The following is a 25,413-nucleotide window of genomic DNA, read 5'->3' as shown; positions in this document are numbered from 1 at the left end:
AACACAAAGAATTATGTTTGTACAAAACTAATTGATTCAATATCGTGCATCCCTGAAATCAACTGTACAGCTGATAATCGGTAAACAACTACTTTTTTTGTCCATTCCCTGCGACACACTTACAGAACAGTACAAAATCTTTTAATTAATGTTGAATTTTTTTTAATTAATGGTTTAAAAAAACCGAAGATATATAATTGTTATCTTTTTCTAATTGTTAATTGTTGAGGTGAAGAAAAACTTCCAAATAGAATATAACCTATTTGGTTTTCTTATACATCTTTCTCATACAATTATCCCATATCTTAACAATCCACATATTTGTCATATTTTCAATTAACATATTGAAATCTTGTCATTTATACAATCATACATAGTTTAAACTTTTCCTTAACTCACTTTCATTTTTTTTACCGCATTAGAAGTCAATTATTTATTTTGTTAAATAAAAAAATGTCATTGTTTTTGTTATTAAATTTACTTTTATCTTTTATTAGGAATTTTTTTTTAATCTATTTATTTCATCTTAATTTTTTGTTTTATTTATAACATTGTATATAAGAGACATGCCTAATCTTTTGTATGAGACTATACTCCCCCTATAATCAATTGTTAAAAAAAAAATAAAAAATGTATCTCTTATATTAACCACGTAAGGCCCACCTCTGGTATTAAATAAATAAATTGAAAAATGCATATGAATTGTTTTACGCCTACATTGTACAATAGTGAAAGATAATAATGTAAAGAGTGTAGGTCGAATAATTTTTATTGTGTAAGTCTGCCAAGAAAATATAATTTGAGATAAGAATTTAAGGTAAAATGTTTTTACTCGACTCTTGAAAATAAAGAAATAATATTTATTTAGAAAAAAAAAATAGCAATGGTTGCTTATGTTCAGGCGCCATTACCAGATTAAACATCAGTATTGTACATGGTAATATTTGCACCAAAACACATTCGGTAGGTTTTTACTCGATTTCATTAGAGAATCAGATACTATTCTCTAACATCATGTGTGATCCATCTTCAACACCTAGATCATCTATGGTATAGTCAATACTAACTATGAAACACACTATTTTTTAACTTTAATTCACCATTTCAGGAAAGAGAAAGCCAAACATTAAAAAAATAAATAAGGCTTCATGTATTTTTGTTTTTTAATCTGCCATGTTTTATCCTCCAGACGTTGTTTAAGTAAAATTGAATCCTGCAGGATATTCACTGCAAAAACTCTAATACTTAAAGCTCCAACCTTTTACCGTACTTTTTTCATTTTAAATGACATATACGATGATGCGGCAAATAAAACTTTCATTAGCGCTAAAGAAAATAACTCATTCATTAATAGCGCTCTTTGCTTTAGTTACAGACGAATGAGAATTGCTAATGACCGAGGTTAGTCCCGACTCCATTAAAAGTTTGAGCCGTTTCAGAGAGAGAGGTTACATAATGTGGCGTGCAACTTGTGCAAGAGCGCTGCATACAGTACCTCAACTTTGCAGTCTCAACAAAAGCGAACATTTAACGCCTAAGTAGATAAGTGTAAATTCAAAAGTTGATTACAATAGCAAAAACTTTAAATCATAAAAACTTATAGTATATATAAGTTCATTATTGACTGACAAACTTTCAACAATAACGATCTTAGTTAAATAATTATGGGATAATCCTTTGTCAGCTCTAAGAACCAGGACCGGTCATAAATCAGGGAGAGAATGTTAACTGCATAAAAGAAGTAAGACAGAAAAACTGACCGAGATAAATCCGGTGAATCCAGAACTCATACATTAATTAATTTTTACTCATTATCTTTTAATAATACCCCACTCATTCCTGTCGAACAGATTCGTTAGTTAGGACTAAATCTGGACAAACGGCTGACATGGAATCCTCATATAAGATTGAAAAGACAGGAAACTGCTCGTCCGACTATTACAACATTTACTAGACAAACGGTCCAAACTTCCAATCCATTACAAAAGACTGATCTACATGACTATTATAAGGCCTATTTAGACATACGGAGTTGATATATGGGGCTCCACTAAACCATCTAATTCCTCTCGAATCCAATCCTTACAGTCCAAAATCCTTCGTAAAATCCTCAATGCTCCTTACTTGGTCACAAATCAAATTATCCATCAGGACCTCAATGTCCCCTATGTTGCCGATTTGGCCAGAACCAGATACCAATCCTTCCATAATAAACTTCCCAACCACCTAAACCAACTCGTTTCTAACCTGGCTTCTCCTTCACTACCTAATAATCCTCCTAGACGTCTGAAAAGAAAATGGCCTCGAGATCTTCTCCTTTAGAAATGTTTTTGGAGTTTTATCAATGGGTAGATTCTTCACATGTTTTTATCATGTCATAATATCACTTACAGCAAAATTAATTGATTACTTGATGTGTATATATGTATACAGTTGTAAATATCAATAAATAAATTATTTAAAAAAAAAAAAAATATTTACTAAGATATTAGATAAAAATTAAAAAGCAATAATAAACTTATTATGTCCTGCGTCTAGGGTCAAAACCTGACAATCCCTATCTCCTCTTGTAAGACCAACAAGCAACACAGTAAACTACACTACACTGCACAGTAGACTACATTTCAAACTACGAGTGCACACCTTATTACACACACTTTTCATACATGTCATTTTCGTACTAATTAATAAACAGACAATCTAAAAATTCATTAAATAAAAACGTTATGGGTTTTTAAATAAAAAAAGCCTAAATTGAAAAAGGTAAGTGTAGGTATGTAAGTTAAAAGAGTTAAATATCATATAAACTTTTTATATTATATATAAAGTTTATATGATAGTTGATAGTGTTAAGTTGATCTAAAATTAAAAATTTTTAAAATTAATTAAATTGTGACAAAATAGAGTAATTTGGCTAGTAATTCGTGACCTGAGCAGAATAGCCAGCAAAACGTTTACATAAATTTATATTTAAGATTGAACTCGAGGATGGCCGAATTGGCCGAAACGTCGGAATATGGATGATATAATAAAGAGTGTTGAGACTTAATTTGACTTAAATTGATTTATTTAAAAAATAAATACTAGTCTCAAGAAATTGAAAAGATTATATATAAAATATTTTTAATTTTAGATAATTATTGTTATGCAACTAGATTTTTCGAATTCTACAACGAATCAGTTATTATCAATTGATCTATTTTTAATCCTAATTAATTATTATTCCATATTATCATAATTACTTCTAAAATATGATAGCTCTAATTAGATGATTAAATTTTAACAACGTCTAAAACGTCTTTTTAAATAACTATAGAATTAGTTTATAAAAATGAAATGATTATGCCAATTATTAAATAAATTATTAATAGGAATGAGGCAATTCAATATCCTCGAGTCAAAAGGTATGTAGGTTCGAATTCGACATAGGAGGGTTTATTCTGACTACAATGGATTCCTAAACTACCGAATACTAAACACGTTTTAATTTGATTATATAAGAATGTCAGATGGTTAATTCAAAAAGTAGAAATTTTAATTAATTTATTTATGTTTTACAGGCTAAAATAAACAGAAAAGGGGAGTTTAATGGATGAGTTCATAACCAAAATTACTAATTTCATAAGAAAACAAGTTGAAAAATTTAGAATAGAATAAAAAATTTTTCTTTCTTTTTCTGTAATACGGTTTAATTGTATACACGACCTGATTTATGCTATTAAAGTAAACGTATTAATTAGATTCCAACGATAAATTATACTTTAAATTCCATCGTTCAATTCTTTCCCCTTCTACAGTGAAAGGTATTAGATGTATCAAAAAAGTAGAAAGACCAAAAGTATTACTTATACAAATGATTTTAATCCAGAAGGATGTATTGTTGAGGAGTATTATACCTTAATTTAAGTTTTATAGACTCGTCCAATCACGCGGAGTTCGGTCCAAGTTCCTCCACTCTTGGGAAATAGTCCGATTGGAGGGAAACTTTGGATCCAATAAAAACCTCTCCTGCCTGCACAAGATAAATAAATAAGGGAAAACAAAAAGGTTGGAGGGAAATTCCCTCATCTCATTTCCAACGGACCACTCTTGGCCCCGTGCCTAATGAATTCAGAATCCATTACATCACACGGGCAATGGAAAATGGAACAAGGGGAATTCGGATAAGTACAAATGTTCCAAATGTTAAAAAAAAAACTAATGATTGCATACTACTACTTTTGCATTTCAATTTTGTGAAGAGAGAGAAAGAGAGTGATGAAAAGCCCTTTCTTATAAATAAAACAAAACAAATTATGCTAAGTATTAACAGATTATAATCGATTGTACAACAAAATAAATATCATTTTAATTTAATATGCCTTAAGAGAAAATAATATAAAAAATGAAAATTACAAGAAAACAACATAATCTTGGGCGGTGCGCGAATAACACAACTAGTACTTACCATCCCACTTTGAATTTTAAATTAATTATCTAATCAGACCAATTGGGACACATGGAATTGAGCTCTGGGGCTCCACCAAACCATCAAATTCTTCCCGCATCCAATCGTTACAATTCAAAATCCTACATAAAATCCTTGATCCTCCTTATTACGTAACAAATAAACTCATTCACAAAGACCTTAACATCCCATTCGTTGCAGATTTGACCCAAAACAGATATGCGTCTTCTCATTCCAAACTCCTTAACCATCCTAACCCATTAATTCTTAATCTTTCATCCTTAATAATCCCTGATAATCCTCCGAGGCGTCTGAAAAGAAGATGGCCACGGGACCTTCTAGTTTAAATTTTTGTTTGAAGTACCACCAATGGGTGGTTCCTTCCCAAAATTTTCAAGTGTATAGGAAACATACTACATATTTACCTATTGTATTATTTTGTACAACTGTAAATTACACTAAATAAATAATTAAAAAACAATTAATTATCTTATATTTATTATAATCATGGCGCGTTTCATTTTTTTTTATTATTCTTTGCAGCATTACTTTCCGTTACTAATGTTTCAAATGAGGCTTTCAGTTGAAAAATAGACCAACTCCAATTACAACAGTTTCTAGTAAAGTACCTTTTTATTTTATAATCTAGTGAACTGAAATTTGTCATATCAATTACTGTCACTCACCAGTATCGAGTAAAAAAAATATGTATATTTATATATTTTTTTTCTTTTCTCTCTCAATTTTATTTTATTTTTGTATGTTTCTAAAAATTTACTATTTTATATTACGATATTGAATCATGTTGTATCCCTTTCCTTAAGGAAAAATTCCCGCGAGAGCTTCGGGAAGAGAGACTTACTTCTACGTGAGAGGCCTCTGGTTTGGAGCTCGTGGAACTACAAGGAGCTTCTTGGAGGAACTCTGAGTTGATATCAAGGACGAGGCAAAAATGGCATAAGGGATAATTTTGGACTCCCTGTGAATCATCCACCATCTCATGCATGGTAGCTGAGAATGGAGGTGATGTCTTGGAGAGCATGCATATATTTCTCATTATTTTAAATATATCTATGCAATTTCATATTTATTACTTTTTATGTAAACTTAATATATTTATTTATTACTTTTTCTTACTCTATTTTAATTTTTATATGCATGTTTTTTTTTTATATTAATATATATTGTAAATGAGGAAGACAATATTGGGTTTTACGTATGTTTATATATTTTTTTTACTATATTTAAAATGGCTATTTATGTATATCCTGTTATACTTTTACTTTAATTTATTTGGGTGAGTGAAGGGAAAATAAAAAAAAAAATTTTGTGGAATTGAAAAATTAAACATACTTAAAGAACGATAAGAAACTGGAAAAAAATATGCAAGAGAATAATAATAAATAATACAAAGGAATAAAATAAATCATGTATAATTCTTGTACACAATGTAGAAATTTTTATAATGCGACATTTAAACAAAAATATATGCTCTTACTATTCTAAAAGGCAACCCAATGAAGTTGGGCAGAACAAATGTTTTCTAAAACGTAGTTTTCTCCATCTAGTATGGATACGATGGATGATTATGAATGTTCCCTAGAGGTCAGTCAATATGCCTAGGCAAACATCACCGCTGTGGATAGATAGCCTTATATTAAAAAAAAAAAGTTCATGCATATATTATAAGCTAAGTTAAATTAAAAATGTTATCATCAAATAACTATGGTGACAAGCTAACGTTATTAAGTTGCGAAACTGTATTTGTATCCGCCTGTTAGAAATTATGTTAAAACAACACACACACCTTCTATTTAAGCTTATTTTTCAATTTCCACTACTTCTACAACTTTCTATGTTAAATATTAAGCAAATAAAATATTTTAAATATTATTTTTATTAAAATATTTAGCTTTTTAACGGTGTGTAATACCTCTCTCTAGATCACTATTATTATTTCTATAAGTGGTTTTTTCAACCTGGAAAAAATATAATTCCTCATATCCCCTTAAGTTAATTACTAATTATCTTCATAGTTAGTATGCATACATTTTTCATTACTAGTAAAAATGTGTAATGGTTAATTATTTCAAACAAATAAAATTAATAGCACTTAGGAGAAAGCCATTTTGGAAATTCGGTATTTACGTCCTATCAAACTATTTCAATTAGGACGCAGTTTATATTAAAGACCAAATAATCTTCATAATTAGTTTAATCAAAATCGAGCCATTTTTGAGAAAATCGAAAAAAAAAATCGATTCTATTTTATTGAAAAAGTTACTGTTATACTCCCGGCATATACCACCTTAAATCTGTCATTTCAAAATCGTACGGTTTTTCATCTTTGAGCTCGGCTGTCCTCACCCAAAGTCCATTTTGCGATATTTGATATTTGGTTAATCCAACTCGGAGGACTTAGAAACGTATATTTCCGTCGAAAATTAGCTTTGTCATGATCCATTTGTTTATGCCCACAGCCCAACTTAATTTATTGTTAATACAATTTTTCAACCTTATAAAATATTTCAATTTGAAGGTATAAACAGCATCTTTACCGAAAGTAAACCGTTTATAACCTTTACTTTTTTAAAATTTATGATTCTCATACTTCTTACAGAAAGTAATCAACGCGTGTTGCGGCATTTCAGTACCGTAGCGAGTTTTGAATAATTCATAGCTCAGCTCGATGTGAGATTATATGAAGACAAAGGCAGGATTCCTTATAATTCTCTTAAATGTATCAGAAATGTTACATTTTTAGTTATTAAAAAAAAATAACATATCTAAAATTATAACAATTACGATTTTGCGATAATAAGTTAATTTTAGATATGTTTTTTTTTTTTAATAACTAAAAATGTGTATACATATTATGATACATAGCATCAAGTCTCTCAAATAACTATAAATAAGTAACCAAGCAATCAGCGTATTACCTAGTTATTAATATTCTAAATTTAATTAATAAATATTAATTTAATTTAATTTTCGGGATTCCAAGTTGCCATGTTGACATTTCTGTATTATCTGGGTTTAGAATAGTTTATTAAATATAAAATATTTTCAGAAAATACACAACAGCCATGGAAATTAAAATTAAGTTTCATTAAAAATCTGAAATAGTGAAACCTCATTATCTCTCCTATCTTGAAAGCCTTATGTCCAAGATACATAAATAAAAAAAAGAACTATGGAAAAAAATTATTTTTAAAAGCATTCATTATATTAGAAAATGCACATTGGTTCTATACTCGCCCTTTCTCTTACCACTAACTACAGCTGATTTGAATGAACCCAGAAGATTTATTATAAAATAAATAAATAATAAGCAAGAAAAAATGTTAAGAATAAACGTGGTGACTGGTTGCGGATTTCCTTAATTGTTGGTAATGTAGAATAAGAATATAGAGCGAGAATAGTCCAGTCAAAACACGAGACATCCGTGAAGAAAAAACATATAAGGAGTCATAAAAGCACATAAACCTCTTCTAAAAAATAAAATAAATAAGACAAGAGGAAAGTGAGACATCTTCATCATGTTGCTGAAACCAGATGCTTTGTATTTAGACCCGTGAAAAAAACAAAGAACAGCTCCTAAAGCCCTAAAAGATATTATCTTTTTATTAAATTTTTTCATTCCGGCTGAGACCTCTCAGCTGATAATTTTTTCTTTCTTTCCCTATACCGTATTGCTCTTATCCCTTTTGTTTTATTTTCAAAACAGGGACTTTCCATTTGATTAGAAATGTAAATCTTCGGACATCTCCATCCTCGCTCCGGGTTGGGGGCGTGAGAAACCTATGGCTGTCCGACTTCTATTCATTCCCAACCAGGGCACGGAGAACAGCCCCTGTCAGTTCCCTGTAGTTGGCATTAGACTCCTCTTCTTGCCTTAAAATACCTAATCAATGCTTCACCATTAAAATGTTTTTCCTATATTTAATTTTAATTGATTATAAAGAAGGAATGAATAGAAGAAATCAATTAGCTGATTAGTTAGCAAATATTTAGCAGTATATTGCATAAAAACAAGCTATTAATAATAATAATTTAAGAACCCAATTACAATCAATGACAAATATTAAGATGGGACTTCTCCATTAAAATCCATTTATTAAGAGACCGATTAAATAAAAAATAGTTAATTTGAACACCAATGAAAAAACTGCAAAAATTGGATTTATTTATTTATCTTACTAAAACAACATAATTAATCAAATAAAAGGAATATTAATTATGTAAGGAATATTCCCTATTTAATTTAACATATGAAAAAAAAAATAATAAGCATAAAACTGAAGAAATAATTAATCATCCACCACCCTAGAAAAAAAAATAAAACAGACCATTTAATTAAAGAATGTAAATTAATTATTGCATAGTAACAAGAAATCAACACAATTCCATAACCATAAGGACGACTGAGATCGATTCCTAATTTAAGATTGCTATTGTAAAGTAATTTATGTGGAGTTGTAGGACTGTTTCGTGACTCTTCAAGTTGAACTTAATCATGTCTACAGTCAGAAATTGATGAGAAGAGATTTATAATTAAACTGCAAGATATGGCTCGGCCTCACATGCAACACTACGTTGGGAATGGAGTATCGGCCCAAGTGGCAGGTGGCAAATGTCAGTGGTGGAATGAATCATCCCTAACGGCCCATTTCGGCTCCCCACTGACTCCACATCAAATAAACCCCAATGAATGTTTATTTCTCAATTATTTTCTCGTTCTTAGGACTAATACAGCCATCACGGTGACAGGCGACACGGAGTACGTCTCATTTAAAGGAAGAATTATGAGTGTCAAGGTTTGAATAAGCCTGTATTTACTATTCATAATAGGATAATATTCAATTAACAAGAAGATTATACTAATAGTTCTAAACACACTAAGAACAAATAATAATATTAAATAACCACAATTAAATCACTGTGCAAAAATTTGTATTCATATTTTAATAAATACCAGAAATTAGTAGATTTTCAATTTTTTGTTTTTAGATTTTATATAACAGTTAGTTTCATTATTTTCATTTATTATTTTTAGTTTAATTATATTTGAATTTTCATTTTTTTTTTTCCTTTATATTTATTATGATAAGGGTTAGTCATCTTATGTTTCATTATATTTGTTCTATTCTTATTTTGTATATTATTGTTGTTCATTTTTCTCTTTTCAAATTCATTATTTTATTATATTTTATGACGTTTTATAATTTCAGTGTTACTTTGTATTTTACTCAAAGGTTCTAAAGCCTAATTTTGACGCCTGTATATTATTCTAAAGGGATCAATCCCAGAATAAATAAAGAATATTATTATTATTAATCTTCTTTTAACAGACACCCCTCTATAACAGAAACTCTTCATGACGAAAAAAATTATTTAGGTGCCAACCAAGAACATATTTAACACATTTGAACCCCTCTATTACGGAATTCCTCTTATTTCATTATTGTGTTATTTTTTATTAACCCCTCGTTAGCGGACATCTACTTAAAAAGGCCCAATTATTCAGGTCAAAATCCGTTTTATAGTTACACAGTATTTCAAATTTAATATTCTTAGAAAATTTGAATTCCTAAAAATAACCAAGTTCTGGAAGGTTTAAAAGTCAAAACAGGCGATGTCCCACCCTAGAATGGGAGCATAATAATAACTAATTATATTTCAAGAGCCCGTGAAAAAGTATATGAATAATATAAGCCCGTGAATAATACTGTTTTAATTGTATTTAAATTAGCAGTAGGTCTCTTTGCCAACTTAAATAAATAGTAAATAAAATTGGGTCAAATAATTACAAAAGTCGGGTAGGTCAGAAACTGACTGTTAGAAGTATGTCGCCTGTTTAGAATTAGTTGTAAAGAAACTACAAAACATTTTCGAGTTGAGGCAATAAAATGCCACTAGAACTTATCCTCTCTTAGGTGTAGAAATGGCGAAAGTTCATTTCAAAATCTTGCAAATAGGCTGCAACAAACGTCATAAGAGACGAGAACAACAATGACGTATGTTTGAGGGTATGAGAAGCCCATGCCAATTCTGGTCGAACACCTCGTTATGCATAGTAAACAAACCAAAAGTTGAAGGAAACAAAACAAGGAAAGTTATGTAATTTAGTTTTGTAAAAGTTTTAATCATAGTTCTCCATTTTATGGTTTTTGGACTTCGCCAACAGTTGACATGTAGTATATACAATTATTCTCATTTAATTATATGGAAAAAGTATAGTAACCACGAAGTACTGTAGTTGACCTGCGTTTTACAAGTAATGTGGCACCGTAAGAAGTGTCAGGGAACTAAATATTGAGAAACACTGTCTTACAAGAGGGTGGATTGGATAATTTAGAGACCAACATAGTTGCCTCAATTCCTACTTCTATTTCTCTGTTTCATAATGCTAAAAGGAACAGAAAAGATTTCAAAGAACCTTCCAGCCATTGAATTTTATCGAACCCACTCAACAAACAATCCACGTAACGAGACCTTTTTTGTCTTCAACCGCTTTTCTCGGAAATATCTGTTTTATTCCACACCATAAAGAACTGTTTTTTTTCTTTTATTATCCTTGCCTACCAAGTGGGAAAACTAATTTCGAGTTGAACATGGCGGCCGCCGACGAGGGCCGGATTCACATGGACAAGGCAGCTCCCATCGCAGCTCTGTTTGCTCTCAGGGATGGTTAATGCAATGCTAATGGATTCTTTTCATTCCGGCCGTCTCCAATGGGAACCGCATTTTACACTTTTTTTTTTCTTTTTTTTCGAAATGGCGAAACAGATGAAGTGGTCTTACAACTCCTCGGTTTAACAGTCCCATTCCTATGCACTATCTTATTTTTTATTTTGTTCGGAGAGTAGAGCTTTCGTTTTTAAAGCTAATTTAACGAACATTCCTCAGATTGAGTAGGCGTGGCGGTCGGATTGCGTAGTGGATGGATCTGAGTCGTCCACTTGCTGCCGTGTCGAAGCCCGATTTATATAGCGACCTTGTATATATCAGCATTATTGTAGTTAATAAAGATTGGCGTTAAGATTCCACTCTCTGAAATGTCTTGTAGCTTATCTCCCACTTAAGCCGGACTGATGCTATCTAAACATAAAATTGTAAAAATTTAACTTATCTCACTTGTCAACATATAGCAACAAAGCAATTTGAGGAGATGAGAATAAAAAGAAACTTCTTTATACATTTTTCTGATATAGAGTTAAAATTCATTTGAAAATTATACATTAAATATTTACATATTATATATGCATCATTTTAAAAGATCATTTTTGATTTACTGAAGCCAAGAGGAATAACAGAACCAATATATTATTTCTGTAATAATAAAACACATGTATTATTATAGGTATGAAAAAGGCACCTTTATGAATTTAGAAAAAAAAATATTTTCATTAATTAAAAAAGAATGAAACTAAACAGGCGCAAAATTAAGTGCCTATCAACTCTGACTAATTTAATTAATCCTAAATTGCACATATATATTTAATGATTTATACAGATTGAATCCGATTTCAAGAAATCCTTGTCCACAACACAGCAGAAACGACCAATGAAAAAATAAAAATAAAATTGAATTTTTTAATGAAAAGGAATAAATATTCCGAAAAATCAACCAAAAATAAAGAAAGTATTTTTATATATTGTTTAAAAACATACAAAACATGCGTTTGCCCAAAGGCACTTAAACTACCTATATTTATTTATTTATTTTTTTTTAAACAAAATTATTTGCAAATTTAACGTCTACAACAGTTTTTTCTGAGGTAAGATACTAGACTTTGTATGAGGCCTGCCATAATACACAGTTTACTTTTTCCGATTATAAAAATGAAAAAATAATTAACTGCATTACATGTTAGTGATCTGTATGTGTTGTTTTAAATAATTTTGTTGAAAGATACATACATATTTTATGGTAAGTACATATTTATATTTAGAAATTAAACTATTGAACATGAAAAAATTAAAATTTCCAATTTTATTTTATTTTATGTCTCCGTTGAGAGAGCTAAATTTATCTTTCTGTGACGAAAATTAAGTCGAGTCCGTTAAATGGGTCACCGTTGCCAAATAATTTAAATTCCTAAACATTCTTCCAGGAGGAAATATTTAAACATTGTTCCAGAGGTGCAACTTTTTTTTATAGTGGGCACTTAATGTAACCAAAATATCAGAATTGGTACACAGGTGTCGAAAGTTTAGGAAACACTGGCCTGAGATTAACATCAGCTAGGTTTAATAGGTTTGAAGAATGAAGAGAGCTTGAATTACAAGAAAGTGTTACCAAATCCCTTTTTATGAGTGAAGTGAGGCCCCAAACAAAAATATTTTTCTTACACTAAAGGAAAAATTTAGCTCAAAAAAGCATAAAATAACACAAGCGGCGTAATTATTTCAAGTCCAGATTTAAAATTTTCATGTATACATTAATATGAAATGCTATCGGACCTCAGAACTAATTCCATTACTCAGAGGAGGTTTCGATGATAGTGATGTAAGTTTGTTAAGTATGCGCAGACAGTTAATAGTACAACAACTGTCAAGTAAATCCTGATAGTAGTAGAGCAAATGTTAGGTTATACAATCAGAGTAAGTGTGATAGCTTTCAGTATCACTGCCACCCTGGAACTCAATCTTAAATCTCACTTAGCAACCGCCAATTAAGTAATACTTAAGTAACAAGTCCGTATCCATGTGTCAACTAATGAAGTTCAAGGGATGGTAATTACACGGCTCCTTGACCACAACCTGTCCGGAACTTCACTTAGAAACCTTTCTTCTAGTAAGTTTTTTTCTTACAAGACACTGTCCACCGGACATTTCCTTCTGATGAATTTCTTTTGGGCTCTGCCCCCGTTCCATAGTTGACTGCAGTCGCCTTCTTATGTTTCCTCTTGGTCATATGTCTTCGGGCCTTTCTTCTTCTACCTTGACCTAGAAGTGTCTTGTTATGGGGGTGTATCTTGTTCCACGCTATAAGTCTTAGTTAAAATGGAAAAAAAAAAGTTTAAAAAATTTGTTAATGATTTTGAAGAAGTGCAAAGTAGATTACGGAGCATTTCCAGAGACTTTATCTCCATCGTCAGACCTGACTGTTGGTGCTAACGATGAAAGCAGAACCTGAAGGGGCATTTGTTGACCGAAAGACAAGAAATACGCGTCTCTAAAATACTGTATTCTCTGTTAATAAATAATTAAGGCATTATCAATAATATAAAATGAAATTATTAATCCCATGAAACCTTGCCATTATTTCTATTGCTACTATTTCTCCCTTATTGTCTAGTTGGCCATTATCCGTCTTCATTGACAACTGCCACAGACCGCCTGGGAATCCTCGGTGGAGAATAAAATAATGATGATAGCTGTTGCCGAAAAGAGCAGGCCCTAATAGGGGGTTGGTAATAGCAGCTTTTTCTAAACTGTAATAGTTCAGCTCACGACCTACTGTCTTTTTGACAATCCGCTATTCTTATTTCTGCCTTATCCGTCTGATCTCTTTCCTAATTCTCGGTCCTTAATGGAACCTAAACACAAGCAAGCTAATAATGTGGATTCAACATTAAATAATGATTATTTGTTTAAGATTTATGTGGTAACACGAAAAATTGGAACAAGAACCTGCGAGTTAATTCCACGTCAACATTTACTTTACTATTTCTCCAAACTAATAATATGTAACAAAATTTTTTTTTATGTCTACGATAAAAATATTCATAAAGATCTCAAAATCCTTATGTTCAAGAATAGACTCTAAATTGACAACTATCATTTAATTCCACAAACCCACTATTTCGCTATCCCTAACTATTCTCAATAAACCTACGAGGTATTTGAATAGAGGATGGCCATGTTAATTCCTACTTAACTAAAGCTAAAAGACAATTATTAATTTTATCTTAAATAGAGAGGATCATACATGCATCGCCTAGATTTTGAAGAGATGATTTTCAATGATACAATATCAGGACCCGATATTGCGTCTACGACCAAGCGCGCTGAAGGAGCCTCGGCAAAAAAAAAAGGAAGTTGGCATGTGCAAAGGACATTTCATTTTATACATCTAGTTCTGATCCTGATACCAAAATGTCTTTATTGCAAATATAAAACTTAAAAAATGAGCTATTAAAATATGAACCTTGATAAAAATGTAATTTTTTTTTAAATAGCGATTTTTGTGGAAAACGCTAATTTATACAAAAACCGAAAACTTTAAATTTTGTAAAACGGATTTTTTTTTTCAAATTAATTTTAGTATTTAATTTCATTCGTTCCATTTTACTTTCAACAAACGTTTGATTAATCGTTGAAATAGGTCGTTATGTTGAGAAGCTATAACTAAGATTATGAATTGTCATAAAATCCAATTCATTCTTCAACTCCGGTGTTTATGGTTATTATTATCAGAGATTATAAGCGTTAATTAAAGGGGTTAGTGGATGAAGGGGCTATGTTATAAATAGTAAATTTCAAGAAAATAATGCTTAATTTTTTATTGTTGGAGCTGTTTTGAAGCGTACATACCCCTTGTACATCAAGATGTTTCAGCTAGAGCTAGGCATCTACTCTCCTTATCTACATTAAAGATTCAAAAACGTTAAATAGTCCATTCATCCACTTACCCCTTCAATTACAGATGAACAATAAATAATTAAAATAATTCAAGTGAATGTTTTAAAAAGTATGTTACTAGGTTGAAAATAAATAAGAAATTAACATATCTTCAATATTCAACAAATTTCGAACTATTTCATTTCTTCTATACCTAGCAATTTAAGAATATTTATACATGTAATAACGGGTTCATATCTATTGTTCAAATCTGAATAAATAATACCTCATAATTATTAAATAAATTCATTAATTCAATTCCATTAATATTCTTACTCAATCGATAACCTGATGAACTACATATGTGTGATGTTATTTTACAAGTTTTTCACAAGAACTAGTTCTTTGCTAAATGCCATATTTCAAAATAAAGCGATTGTTTAAATCGTATAACATCAATTTATTTTCGCTTTTTGAGGAATCATAACTTAATCAACGAAATTTTAAATATTTTAACGGGATACATTATTAGAGTATGATGCCATCGAATTCCCAGCTTTGTTCCTACAACATTTCACCGAATCCCTCATGAATATTCCATCCGACATAATGACAGCGTAGGAAACAAATGAAGAATAGTATAACGCTGTAATAAGAAAATAGTGATTTAAATTTAGCGTGTAACCAGGGTTCAAAGGATTTACGCTTTTAAATTCCAGTAACTCGCCGGCTGGTGGGAAGACCCGTGTGGGCGCAATTCATTCCTCTTAGTCGAGATGACGCTAGTTCGTTTCACGCCTTCGAGGGCCAAAATGATATTTATGTCCGGGCCAGACAAGAAAGTCTAATGACTGGCAATTCTAAGGAAGAAGGTAGTAAATAAAATAGCGTACGCCAAGGGAATTCTCTGGAGCTAAGATACCATAGAGTTGGAAATGGCTTAATGGTTCCCATCACACTGGATTTAAGATACTAGGAAGAATTGCGTTACTTTTTCATGTTTATCCAACCACTGAGACTTTATTGTACCTAAAATAAGACAGATTTTGTAAAATAAAATTTCAATAAACACAATAAAATTCCAATTAATCCTTTACAGATCAATAATATTTAACCAGTACGTTTCTCACCGATTGTGAGTTGGTCGAATTTAAAAAAAAAAATCAAAACTGTTGACAAACATGAATGACACATATGTTTTGATGTAATACAAATGTAGTCATTTAGTTCGATTGGTGAAACCATCTTAATTTCAATTTATATAAATGTAACTGGACCCCAATCATTACTACTGTTTTTACTGTGGTTACTTCAAAATATCATACAAACCCAGTAGAAGAAATTTTGGTTCACCTAATATTTGAAACTTTAAGGTTTATAATAGTGGCACAATCCTGCCCTGGTTACTAAATGATTGAATCACAAAATTTAAAAATCATTTAAATTTTTGATCGTATTATAAAAAAAACTATCAAAACTAATTATGGATTTCATTTTCTAAAAACAATTTTATAACACTAACAATAAAATTATATAATCGAGTCCATTTTTACTTATCGAGTTAATAAGCAATTGTAATTTATTATATTTTGAACTTTCTTAAAATATCATTTATGTCATCATCATCACCGCATGATAAGAAAGCAGACGGGGAAAATAAGAATATATTGCTTGGAACTACCTACACAGTTCGAAGCAATCCATTAGCAGATATCTACAGAACCAAGATTGAATTTCTTGAAAGTAACAAGAGAAAAACAACCTAAAAGTGTCGACGTAAAAAGCAGATACACTATAAAGCTAAATTAATGAAAATAATTCCTTTCTCAGCCACACCCCGGTATCTTGGATTTATCCTAGACAGAAGACTAACGATTAATTTACATATTAGACTTAAAAGAAATTCATCGACGATTTGGAAAACTATATGGATTGCTAAGTAGAAAATCACAGCTTTTAATAAACAAAAAATTACAACTTTACAAAACAATAATCATACCTATTTGGACTTATGTACTAGAACGGTGTGGAAAAGCTAAAAACTATTATATCAAACGCGTTCAACCTTTTCAGTCTAAAGGCCTTCGAACAATAGTCAATGCTCCTTGCTATGTAACCAACAATAACCTACATCATGACCTTAATAACCCATTTTTTTTAGACCTCATTAAATCCAAATTTACCACATTCCATGAGAAACGCATCATCCTAATCCCTAAGCACAGTCCCTATCTAACATTAGCCCATCCCTACAATCCTCTCCGTATGTTGAAACGGCAGTGGCCTAGATAAATATTCTAAATAATTATGTGTTGGCAATGAACCCGATTTTCCCCTCAAGCTCTGAGCCTCTGCGGCTAGCGACCTCACTCATCCTCTAATGGCTTTTAATATCAGTGAGGCGGCTGACAGAAGTGCTGGAATCTTCCCGCTCTTTGCTCCACAAGTGGGAGGTAGAGCTCGGTTCGGAGTTTCAAAAAAAAAAAAAGAAAATTGAAATGTTATAGCTGAAGATAGATCAGTAGGAAGATATCTGAGGTGTCCAAGATGATAATGAAGATGTATTGACATCACAGAACAACGAAAACAAATTTTAAAAATAACACAATACAAAGTCTTATTTAGATTCTGAAAATCTAGTATCGAAATAGTTAAAAGCGACTCAGAAGTCACTGTGTTATTTTAAACCGCATTTTATATAGATCTACTTCTTTCTAAACTACAAATGTCCGGGCTAACAAAGATGTACAGGAACTTGTTATTTAATGGGCTGGCTATTGAGCTAAGCGACCTAATCTGTTCTTTATGGGTTGTTAATGCATTCAGAGATAAGCTGATTTGTAACATAGTAATGTGCATTAAGGATGTCGGATTCGAGGGCCTAGGTTTAGTTAAATCTATAGTTCTGAACCTTCATCCTGAAATTTATTAGATACGTAAGTTAATCTTGTATCCAGCTACATATAACAGAAGACGAATAGTTTACTCGAGTAAATACAGATGTAGTATAGACCACTGGTTCCTAAACTGGGTGCTAATGCAACTTTCTCAATATTACAAATCAGAACATATATATAAAAGGAAATGTGACTAAAATAGCATTTATATATTTATATACTCATATATATTATATATTGTTATGCAATATAACATTAATATGGTATATATTAATATTGTTATACATATATTTTTCAATAAAGGTCAGAAAAAAAAAATAGCAAATATACACTGGATTACAGCATTTATGTTTTTTTCTTCCTTTACTACATATTTAACTCCTCTCTCTAAAGATAATTGTGCTTGAATTTTTTTGAATTTTTTAGGTCGACAAGAGTGCAGAGGATTTCTACATCCCAAACAAGCTTAAATGTTAATTTTATTATCTATACTCTCTCAAAGTATAGATAAATAATTATATTTCTTTTTTTCTAACTGTATTTTGTTACAAATACATATTTTGTTACACAGAACTTATATGGGTCACTTAAAAATTTCAAATAGGATGTAGTTACAGGTCAAATACTGACTCTTGCTATATATTTAGATCAGAGATAAAAACTTATTTATAATTCATATTTCCCAAATTTCGTAGTTAATATGTTGCAGTACCTACTACGTTTTGCTATTGTATTTTAAATATTTATAATTTAAGACCCACAACTTTTTTTATAAGTACAATTGCATACGTACTTTTTATTACGGGATTAATTTTACGAGGAATTTTATCTGCTAAAAATAACCTCCTTAAGAAAAACTAGGACAGCCAATGCTGAAGAGATATTATTGATTAGAAAGCTGTCCCCTCAATTAGTTCATGAAGGCAGTGCAATCTAAGAGCTCATCACATTAATTGCACTGAGCCCCGGCTTACAAAGAATAGTCTGTTCTGGCAATATCAACTTACAACTGCGCTCTGTCAGGATATATTTTATAAAATTTAAACGCCACTTATTAATTGCAACTCCACAACTTGGTAACAGGACGTTGCTATAAGAAATTATCTACAACTCGTCGGAGGGAGGAAGAGAGGGAGGGCGGGAGAGAGAGGGGGGTGGGAGAGAGGGACCTTAAAATTGTACCTTTATTTATTTTACATTTTTATATTGAAACTAGGAGGATATCCTTGGGGTAGTAATACAATTTTTTTTTTTTAAATATGATTTATGAATCGTATTAGAAAATATCAGAACATCGTTTTTTCTTAGATCATTACTATGAAGTATTCTTCTTATTGTATATTTTAATTGCTTGATTTTTGTTGTGTTTTTTTCCCGAGACGATGCTATCAGATATTGTAGTTAAAAATAGAAATAACGATTTTTTCATTACGACCCAAATTTAAAACTAATTTGTAATTGGAAGATATTTTTTTAACTTTATATCTCTGGATTTCATTAAAAAATAAATAGAGGACTCACCAATAGCCATAAAATATGTCCAAATACGTACCTAAAACAAACAAAGAAAAATATTAGTTTTGTAATAAATTAAATGGAAGAAGTTAATTATTAGCATTAACCTTTTTTTTTTTTAACAATTCTGTAAACGACAGGTTTAGAATTAAATAGGAAAAAACATTATAATTATTCTAAACAAATAAAATGATTAATTTATAATAAATTATCATCGCATAAATTACTCATAGTCCTCTTGGGCATAATCCGTAGGACGAAAATGCGATAGACTCGTTAGAACATTGAGAACAAGTCTAAGCATTACTCCTTGTAGAAACCTTCCAAAGCATATTTTAGGATATGGCGGAGTTGATAAAATAAGTTGAACGGATTACAAACCTTTCTGCCCACGCCTTAAAGGGCCATGAGTAACAAGTCGATCTCAACATGAAATAAAGGACAAACCTATTATAGGGGAACGCGCAATAAATAAAATCATTTTAATCCAAAACAAGTATTCAAAAACAGAACAACATTCTAATAGATTCTAAATTTATAGTGAAAATAGATCCCAGATAAAGATATCCGACAAGAGTAATTGATGAAAATTTATATCGCTGGTTTGCTTTAATAATGCCACATCTGATTAAAAAAAACTTTTAAAGTATGTAATACGTTTAATTCAAAATAAGATAAAAAACAATTGTATTTTTGAAATGTGCCATTAGTAAAGCAAAACAGTGACATTTTCCTAATTTATATCTAGACTAAGCGTAAACTAAAAATAAATAAAGTATCTAAACACTACCTGTAAGAAATATAAAATAGAATATAGAAATATAACATTACAGGGAAAAATGTAGAATATATATTTTTTAAAATTAATGATGATATTAATATGTCCATTCTTATAAGTAAATTTTTATTTTGTTATGCCAAGAGGCCGTTCAAAAAAATTAATATACGAAAAAAATGAAATTATTATTACAATTATGTATTTTTTATGTTTCACATAATTTACCCTGGGGCTTCGAAATGTTATAGTATATTAATATTTCTAAACACACTTACTTCTCCAAAACTAACAAAATCCGACTTCCACAAAACCATAACTATGTCCAACTCCACAGGAAAGTTTATTAGAACATGTAAACAGACAAAGCGTAAAAGCAGTCCGTTGTACCGTAAGCGACTTTTTCAGTTAAGTTTGTAATGGTTTATAGATTGAAATGTACTATTTTGTGAAGTCGGGTGAAGAAAAAAAAATATTAGTAAAAAAAAGTATATAGGATTTCAATGTTTTGACTATTTCAACTTATGACCTTATGGCACACTGCGTAAGTACATCTAAATCACTACTCACTAATTAGTTTGATATCAATAAATATAAATAACATTTTGCATCGAAAATTAACTCAAACCAGTTAATAGTAATAATGAACATTGTTATTAATCACTAATTATTTTTAAATAAACATTGTTATTTATGCAGTGCATATTAACATTATTAGCTCATGACAACGTAACAATGGTTAATTAATGAATTGGTACTATTGAGTTATTCCAATATTGTACATATTAATAGTAATAATATATGAGTAGTAGGTAATAAAATCAGTTGAGAACAAGTTAGGTCGAGAGATATATACATTTTAATATTATTAAGATAATAATATATTGGCACAATAATAGTTTATTATATTCTAAGAATTAAACCATTTCTTTATTCAGAACCTCGCTTAGTTATTAGAGCGTAAACGTGTATTAAAGTTTTTATCACACTGTTAATGTCGATTTCTGGACATAGATTCAGTCCATGTGTTCACATGAATATCTGCTATTTAAAAATTAAATATGTTATAAAACAATAATCTTTAAGGAAAATAATTCATTAAATAAAACTCCAGGATCCGAGTTGTGAAAAAATTATCCTCACCCTTTTTTCACTCATTTAGGCAACATTATTTTTGGTAAATGATTTTCCATTGTAAATTCATAATAATAAATACATTATTTTTCTTGGAAATATTTGATCTTTACTTTGCCTTTTTTATTTTTTTTCTCCAAAAAACAATGTGGATCAAAATCAGGTTGAGCAGATCTATGAATTATAACAGGTACTTCACGGTATTGAGGACGTAAACTCCTTTATGACAACAGTTTCTGATGATTAATATAAAATATTATTTATTGCTTTTATACTGTTTTAATTCCTCTATTATTTTTTTTTTTAATACTACTTTTTATTATTGACAGTTATCACAATCTGCCACACAGTTGTGGGCTATAGGTAATAGTGATGAATGATCTCATACATACTAAAATAAATTAAATAAATGAATAAAAAAAAAACTATAAAATAAATTAAATAAATGAATTTAAAAAAACTAACATTATTAAACATCAAATAAAAAAAATTAATACAATTTTATAATGTTCAATGCAAATTTTTCCGATCAGAATTCATAGATATATTTTTTAAATAGAAAAAGTACCAAATTTTTGGATAGAATATAACATTAAAATTAATGAAATATTATTTCATTACAATATAATTTTCCTTCATGTGTATATAGGTAATTTATTCATTAACTTTACAGCAGTATAAAAGATTACAAATATCTAGATAGATTACTTTATTTCAAGTTTAAAAAGCCTGAATTCCGAACTGCGAAAATCTCGAATTGAATTTTATGAATTGAAGTTATAATGGCGGATTAAAATAAAATTACTAAAAGCCTATAGGGGTTAGCCGGACAATAGGTCCAATAGGATTACTCTCAGACAAAAACAGCTGTGCTACGTGGGAACGAATCAGCGATTTTAAAAGGTCGCTCAACGCTCGGGGGCAAGCTGTCTGGCGGCAGTTTGTGTAGGTGTTTATACAAGGTCTCGATAACACATATGATGTATACCAACAATGATTATATAAATCCTCGAAATGTTTTTATATTTTATTATTTAGGGCATTACAAATCTGTAAGCTTGTCAACAATATAATAGTCCACGATTAAGCAACTCTGACTATATTTGGGATTGAGCACAAAACAACCTACGCTATGACAACTCACTACTTCACATTGAATACATATACATCTTCATTGTATTTATATTAAAACTAAAAGTAATAAACGATAAACATAATAAATAATAACCTAATAAAATGCCTATACGGCAAACAAAGATATAATTTGTAGTTTGTACATACATACCTATATATTATATATTATTGTATTTTGCATTTAAATGAAAATAAAGAGGTTTTGAAAATAAATAAAAAATAAAAATATGTTTCTTCTTCCATTCTTACGATTAGACACATTTTCGAAGAGTGTACTCACTATTTTTGACTTTATTCAGTAGAATATTGATTTATAATTTTAAAGGAAACATATTAGGTTGGTGATTATAGGTACATATGATAACATTTTTTATTTTAATTAACAACTTCCAACTTGTTGACAAATTGATAGTTTTTGAATTTATATAATGAAATAGTTAATTTTTTTCTTGAGAATATACTTTTCGTAAGGATTTTGATTAGTAAATTGTTATCAAATTCAAATTTAACATTAAAAAAATATATACATTTTTAATGCAATCAAATTTGTAGGAAAAAAACAAATCATTGGTAAAGCAACCGGAGTCTGCCGCCTCAAATGGATATGCCCCATTATTATTTATCAATACTTACTTAATCAAAATCGACGTCATGTTATGTACCACAAAATATTACTTAAATTTATTAATATCACTTTTCATATCGCCAACATGAAAATAATTCTGAACCCTTATCCGATGCAATAAGGAAATATTGACATCTCTTTAGAAACGCAATATGTAAATAACTGTAAGAAAAAAATAAATTGCTTCACTAATAATTATCATGGTATTTTCTTATCATGCTGATAATAAAAGTCTCATATTTACACATTTAGATTACACATATATTATCAGACCCGTTATCATAATAAATTGCCTACTAAAATATGTAAAACTAAGTAAATTACAATTAATTGATTAACATATGTCCCTTTGGTGTAGTGGATAGCACGTTGGACTTCTAATCCAAAGGTCGTGGGTTCGATCCCCACAAGGGATGGTGTGTTTTTTTGGAATTTAGTTAACAAAAAATTAATACTCATTAATATTCCATATTTAAATTTTGAGAAAATGACTACATTTATTATATCGTGTAGTTCGAATGGTTAATTTAATCTGTATATTGATAAAATTGAAAATTTTCGTAAAAGTTTATTAAGACTATCGTTTAAATTTTGAATTTATCTTAAGGAGAAATTGCTGTATATAATTGATTTAATATGATTTAAAAAAAAAGCAAATAAAGCAAATTAAATGTTTTAAGGTTATTTATTTGAGTTCTATTAATGGGATTCTCCACATGTTTGTATCATGTCATTTTATTACTAGCAGCAAATATATATTTTTGTATAGTTACTTATATATATATATTACTTATATATATATATATATAGTTAATAACAATAAATAAATTATAAAAAAAGGTTAAATGTAGAATAAAAAATATTTGACCTTTTACTTTTAATAAAAAAAAATCAACTTGAATGACACTAAAGATGTAAAATAATAAAAAAAACTGGGTTTCCTTTTTTTTCATTTATTTATTAGATTAAAACTAACAAAACCTATATAGTTCAAAAATAACTACTTATCTAATTGTTGTGATATGACACACCACGATGTGTACTAAAATCAATATGCCCAACCAAATAATAGGCAGTTCAAATAAAAATAGATACATACTTTGTGTGGTAAATTGTTTTTATTGAAAATGCTACTGTCTGCTTCGTTAAAGGGGAATTAGTAATAGGGATTGTATCAGCTCTATAGATATAAAAACAATTAAACAAATAAATAAGTAAAAATGTGCCTTAACTTTACAATATGCACCATGGTTACTCATGAAAAAATATCCTTGACTTGAAACCTTCGATTCAAGCTCGTCTTCATCGAGGACTAAGTAAGACACCAGGAGATCCCAGCGTTGTTGTGTCGACGTCACTGATGAAGAATCCAAAACTGCCTGATAGAGGTGTCGCGCTATTTAATTAAGCTCAATACTACAGCAGAGAAAATTACTATTGCCAAAAAATATGTCGGTTTCGGTGTTATTCCAACTCACATGGATTGAAGTATCAGCCCAGTTAAAATAGGATTTTGCGTATGCTGAAGACTGGATAGCTATAAATTGTAATCACTTAATTTCACAGCAGATGTAAAAATTTGAATTAGACTAGTAATAACCACTGTCGTGAAAGTATAAAATTTAAGTGTTGATACAGTTTATTGTTTTATTTTATTTATTTTTTTTAAATCTCTTGTTTATACTTATCATAATATAACTTATAAGAAAATCAGCGCAGAATTTTGTGCTCTTTAATTTATAACCGGTGATCTTTTTTAGTTGAACGAATAGTTATAATGCTCTTCGTTTTCAGTTATATTATTCTTGATTCAAACTTTAAAATTCTTCCACCCCCTAAATCCTACGGAATAATATAACACTCTTACTCGAGCCTGCTCGTCTTAAATTTTATAATAAGCATACGCTTGATGGCTTAGTATGAACTTGTACATCATAATGGTAAGTTCCTAACCGTCATTACACAAATGCCTATTCTGTTAAAAAAATAAAATAAAACTTGGTATAAGGACACATAATTAACAGAACAATGCTGAGCAACACGTATGTAAATTGCATCGCATTCTACACCGTCCTGTTTTTATTATTTTTTGCCTGCCTCGTTGAAATGTTAAAGATAATAATCGACCTGAGATCAACTTGGTCCAGAATTCCTTTCAAAGGGGATTTCCTGTATGCTGATTGTCTGGAGATAAACAGCGCACTCTCATTCCATTTACTGGCTTTTTGTTTTTGGTTTTTTTGTAACATTATTTATTGGTACTCGACCGAGTGGATGAAACAGAAACAAAAGCTGAAGCAGTGACAGTGAGAAAAAG

The 25,413-nt window shown here is 29.9% G+C and overlaps 1 protein-coding gene and 1 non-coding gene across 2 annotated transcripts in view; one reads left to right on the top strand and one right to left on the bottom strand.

Moving 5' to 3' along the window:
• Positions 1-25,413, bottom strand: part of LOC106692769 (glypican-6) — a 228,241-nt gene that overhangs the window by 104,409 nt on the left and 98,419 nt on the right. The window lies entirely within an intron of this gene.
• TRNAR-UCU (transfer RNA arginine (anticodon UCU)) lies at positions 23,440-23,512 on the top strand. Its single transcript has one exon. It is a non-coding gene; the product is annotated as a tRNA-Arg (tRNA).

The sequence above is a fragment of the Halyomorpha halys genome, unplaced genomic scaffold, assembly GCF_000696795.3.
Source record: "Halyomorpha halys isolate HHAL.00 unplaced genomic scaffold, Hhal_1.1 Scaffold71.1, whole genome shotgun sequence".
NCBI classification, from domain to species: domain Eukaryota; kingdom Metazoa; phylum Arthropoda; class Insecta; order Hemiptera; family Pentatomidae; genus Halyomorpha; species Halyomorpha halys.
The sequence above is the reverse complement of the archived record's forward strand: the minus strand, read 5'-3'. Positions and strand labels throughout refer to the sequence as shown.